The sequence below is a fragment of the Rhea americana genome, unplaced genomic scaffold, assembly GCF_003343005.1.
Source record: "Rhea americana isolate MKP2758 unplaced genomic scaffold, rheAme1 scaffold_40, whole genome shotgun sequence".
Classification (NCBI taxonomy): Eukaryota; Metazoa; Chordata; class Aves; order Rheiformes; family Rheidae; genus Rhea; species Rhea americana.
The window spans coordinates 3,358,371-3,364,370 of NW_028186535.1; positions in this window are offsets into that span (position 1 = coordinate 3,358,371).

Here is a 6,000-nt window from a genome sequence, read left to right on the forward strand (position 1 = left end):
TCCTTTTAGTTACCACAGTGGATTTATCTGAAAGTGCTTATTTTCAAAACTGCAYTCCATTAAATTATTAAACTTTCCAGCTTACTATATTTTGAATAAAACAGAAATATTTTGAGAATCATGAATATAATTGGTTAATTTTCAGTAATGAAATAACCTGTGGTATCCGAAGAAGAAAATTAACAACCTGCTCTCATAGTCAAATATCTCTTAATAATGTATATTTAATGTAATTTCATCTTATGCTTATCAAGTACAAGAAGAACACTAAAGTATAAAAGTAAATATCATCTCTAATCTGCTCAGCAACAAATTCCAGGAAAGTAAAAGCAGCACTTTATGTTCGTGAGGTCCTGAGGCTGTTCCAGCCCAACTTCGGGGCTGTTCAGCAGCTGCTGTTCAGGGGACTCCACAACAGTTAGTTAATGCTGCTTAAACAGCATTAACTTTGGCCCAGTTATCATGCACTGAGCTGAACCAAATATGATGCTCTAGAGAGAAACTGATWTTTGGCTGTTGAAATCCTGTCCTCCATTATGCTGAGGAAACTCTGCTGAATACCTGCGGAGATGCTTCTAAAGTCTATTAAGAGGAAACAGCATGGAATTTGCAATTGCATCAAAGATATTCTATCAGATAAGTGTTATATAACTAACTACCACAGTTTTAAATGGTGAAGAAAGAGCAGTGTGAATATGAGAGATGGATATAATTAAYATTTCCAGTTTAACAGTTACGATTTGGAGAGGTTTAGTTTCGCAACATGTAAATAGCTAACAGAAATATTTCTGCTGGGTACTATACTCTTAATTTTCACTTATAGACAATCATTTGCCAAGTCAATCCTATATTAAGTGGCTATAAGTTTCAACACTGATAATGAAACTCAGAACTATAAACACACTAAGTTAATTCAAGCATTTGATCCTTTTTACTTGTCAGAAAACTATATTTCTGTGAATTGTACTGAATGCATAACTAATATTTGAATTCTTTTGAATTYGTCTGTGGATTCCACGGAGTCCAACTACCATCCAAACTTCTTGACAATATCACTTATATATAATGTGAATATATATAAATTAACATTCCAAATGAATTTTCCATTTTTAGTGTCTGGTTATGGAAACAAGCACCCAGCATGCTCCAAATAATTCTCCAGACTCCTTTCAAGGGAATTCTTCCATTCATATTCCCTTTCAAATATATTCCCCTTCCACTCTATCATTTTAGTGTGTCCTGAACAACTCTAATTCCATGATAGGATAAAGCAGCTGTGAGCTGTGAAGCTTCTAGCTTCTGAGAAAATTCAACAAGTGGTTGCTTGAGAGTTCTGAATCACGATGAACACGTAGCAGCTATTTCATGTTATTTGCAGCCTAGTCACATCTGGAAGCTTGCTTGCTTGTGAAACCACACGTCTCTCCGGGCCTTAGAAACRACCAAGATCCACAGCAATATTTGTGTTGAAACATCATTGATGTAAATGAGTTCAAGGTGGTGGCAAACAACCTTAAATTGAGGTTTGCAGTTTCATAAACACCCTTGTGCACATCTACACCAGGCAGAAGCAACAGTAGTGCTGGTCCCTGAGGTAGGATGATCCAAGAGCTGAGGGTGAGTGCGACAGAAGCAGGCAATGCYCTCCCTGACCACCACACAGCTTCACATGAGGGCAAGGTGATGAGAGGGACAAGGTCCATCAGCAGCTCCAGACCAGGTGATGTAACAAGCCAGACCCAGGGTCCATCCACGGAGTCCCATCAGGAACAGCAGGACACAGCTAGAGACACAGTACCTATAGTGCAAGTCCTAGGTCTATCCAGGAAGTCCAGCAAACCAGGGTAGCAGGAAATGGGGCTGAGCAYATGTTCACCCACAATGTAGCTCAGAGAAGGTGTGAGTGTCTTCACCTCACCCTTAATGAAGCCCCTGGGCACATGGGCAGAAGGAGAGGTGGCTAATAGCACATGCTACTTTTCATATAGAGCTAATTTGTAGCAAAKATCTGAGAGGATTTTAATTAAACCATATCAGGTTCAAACAAGTTGGAAAATGATGACGTCTTTTAATGGATATTTGACATATACACCACTATGAAGTCTCTGAAGTATTTGCTAAAATGTCTGTGCGAAACCATGAYTGTATTTAGATCTGGCAAGATTTTGGTTAATTAGATTATAATTAGATTTACTTAATTAGGTTATATTGCAAATAAAATCTACATCTTAGAGTGAGTTAAACTATACTATCTTAGTGGTCCTGTATTTTGGAAATGAATTCCTATGGGATAGGAACAAGGATCTGCAATCTTCTGTGGCAGTAAGTGCCTTGCTTTTCATAGTGTATTTGAAATTTAGAGCCATATGTAGTTCCCCCATGAAGGGACTCACAGCTGCTTCTGTTCTTGGCTGTTCTGAGTGGGAGGAAGGAAGTACTGCTCGACCAAAGGTGATCATGCTGTGCCCATCGAGTCTGGTCCAGGAAAAGCCAGGTATAATGGTGCAAGAAGGAGGTAGATTGAGTGAGACTCTGTTAGGGAAAGTTTTTGCATTTTATTTTATGACACATGCTTCAGATTATTCCAGCTTTCCAGTGCAGGGGTCAATCTTGATCTACATGTCTTTTGTCTGTTCAAAGGCTTGTACGTGGCTGATAGTAAGAGAAAGAACAGTTAGTCTGTGTTTCAGGTCTTAAGCAAAGCCACTTAACTAGCAGTTCTGTCAAAGCCAAACTACAGATGCTTGCTGTTTTACAGTGAGAAATTCAAACTACAGGCCAATGATTTCAATGACACATGAAGTAGATTCGATTTTGATAAATGMTTTTATTGTTTTTGGTCAAAGTATATATATCATTAGCGCAATACAGTTAACTTTCTTTTTCTTCTACTTCAGTTTAAAGGAGATACACTATTTAGTGGTTTCAATCTTTTTCTGGTGATTGTATTTTAGTTCTATAATTTTAAAGAAAAATCTCTGTACTTTCACTTTTTTTTGTGAATTATTATTTTCAAGCACAGAAAAGGAGAGGCATGAGTGAGGTGCTAAATATTTATTTCTCTTTTTAAAACATCTTCTTTGAGCTTCTYAGAATCCCAGACAATAGAAAAGCCTTGGTAATAAAAGTCAAGTTATGTACCAAACCAAGCAAAAAATCATATAATTAAACATATCATCATTTTCTATACAATCAGCAGGAGACTACCAGAAGCATAAGTCTAAATTCTGCTCAGTAAAATTCTTCCATTCAAGTCTTCCATTGACTTTAGCAGGTATAGACCATGTTCTAGTGCTGCACAAGGTAAATAAATAGAGAAAAGCCTGTTGGCAAGAGACATTTAGATATACATGGTCTAACTAATCCCTAGATAAGAACTAAAAATTAACTTATAGAATCAATCTCTTCTGGTTGATTTTTAATTGAAATGAATAATCTTATTTTTTTCTCTGAACTAGTATTTCAAGAGCTCTTCTTGTAGTTGTCATGCAGTTTTAATACACAATGAACATTCATTACAGTAACATTAGTTTGGCAGACATTACACTTCAAATAATTGCTGCCTGCCTTAATTCCTGGTTTGTCCTTTGTAAGCATTAATTACATATGTCAACAACAATCAGTTTAGAGTAAGATAATTGCAGGTATGGAAAAAGGTTGCTCTTAGTAAATATGTACTTGAAAAATAATGTCTTCATAGTATTATGATTTTATTTACATCAAGAGCTTTATGAATTTGTTGGAGGCTTCTTAGATAAATAAATAAATTGTATTGTCCATTATAATTTTTTTGTGTTTGTGTTTATCACACTACCTAAATGATTTGGGATTTGAGATTTTTTTTCATAGCAAATTAAGCATTTTTTTTTGTTTTGGAAAAAAAATATAGCATTTATACATATTTATTTCCCTCCAGTGTGTTAGAAAATATATATAGAGGGGGGGGGGAGGGATAGAGAGAGAGAGAAGGTAGAGAATCAGTAGTGTGACTTTGTTAAAAATAATCCTAATACTTTTTGCCAGATTGCCTAGTTTCCAATAATTTAGATAAAAAATTCCAGTACTAACTTTATTGCTCATGCATTTCATGACATATATATAATCTCAGTATTCAGTTTAGTTGTAGGTCCTGTGTATTTTTCAGGTTTTACAAGTGCACCATGAATCACAAATTTGGCATGACTTATTGTTTAGGTCCTTCATATTTTCATTTTCTTTACTTCTGAAATCAAATAAGTGTGCCTTAATCATCCACAACAACCTCTCCAATTATTTTGGTATAGTGCTTCATTATTTATATAGGTAAAAAACTTTTCCTAACATCTTATACCACTGCAAATTAAACATTTTCTTTGCTGTGCCTAGGGGGCATGAAGGAGAATTAATAACTGCTGTTATAATAAATTTTTATATGCTGGAAGGACGTTTTCATGTCACCACATCTCCTTTAGAGTAGACATTATCAGTTTTTTTCAGTGTTTCTTAATCAGTTATGTTTTATAAAATTTGGGTAATTTTTCACACCTCTGGTTAGTACTGATCTCTCAAGTCTCTTCCATTTGTTTCTCATTGTGCATCTTGCTCTTCTGTGTCCTTCATAAAGCAGTACCCTTAAAACCTGTCAGAAGGGCATTGATTTCTCTTGAAACAATATCACAGTGCCAACCAATATGCAGTTTGTGGGCTACTCTAACTCTTGGATCATTTCTGCTGCATTGCTGCTTACCTATTGTTCCCCAAATATTTCAGCATTGCTCTAGCTCTCTAGAACTGATCTTCTATTCTTATTCATCTCAGCCACTTGCACCACATGCTGCATCTCTGAAATACTGAGCATCAGTAGTTAAATACTTAAAATATTGTCCTTGAAATGGGAGAAAACATATAATTGTTATTTTTCAGTTAAAAAAAATCTTCAAGAGAAACCTTGCTTCAGACTAACAGAGCTTTCTTGAACCAAAGCTATAATCTTCTAACAAAGCAATGACTCTTTAAAATGTATATGAATATGAKTATGCGTCAAATATTTTTTCTTACATACACTGAATTTAGTCTAAAACTCCGTGAATGACCAAAGGGAAAATTCTCTTTTCAACCATAGATTCTTAGATGTCACTTTCAGCATCTTAGTGAATATATTATACTTCACAGATACAGKTTCTATTTTTTATTATCAAGAGCTTCCAGACACTTTTTTCCCCCCTCTAGACTGTTTTATTGAAATATTAACTATGTATAGAGGAATATAAATTACTTGTTTTTCTATGTCTGTCTCCTCCCTACTAGTGGTGCACTTGGGGCAGCTGCAAAAGGCTGTTTGAACAACTTCTCATAATTTAAATTGAAATGTCTCAAACTGACAAAGCATAGAAGAAGAGAATATTGATTAAGCTAAAAATAGATAGCTTATATGGATAATGAATTTCTGCTTAAAGGGTATAAATATATAAAATCTCATTATTAAGACCTTATCAGATTTAAACTTATGAGGGGATTCTCAAAGAATTACTTTTTATCTACTCATATYAACCACTGATGCAGTATATTAATAAAACATCTAGCACTTTTAGAAAAGGTTGATAATTAGTTGCTGGCACTTAACTGCTAATGACARTTGTAGAGGATATATTCTTAACTTATATTTTATTCAGATGCTAATGGTTAGAGCTAGAAGCATAATTAGAATACTAGGATATGATGATTCATGCTGTTATTGATTTTGTTGCAGCCAACTTTATGCTTCCATGCCAAAATTGTTATATTGATTATTTGTGGCTACTAGTATGCATCACTTATATCAAATTTCTGTCTAGACAGTAACAACTTTTATAAAATATTTAGTAAGCATCTTTATTACCCAGGAATTTTCTTGAAGCTTAGTTTTACTTGCTTATTTTCATTTTATAAAGACTAATGTAAACTGAATAGTATGATTTTCTTGTATGGAGACCCTGATATCTTTTTCTGGAAGTTTTTTTTTTTTTTTTTTTTTTTTTTTTT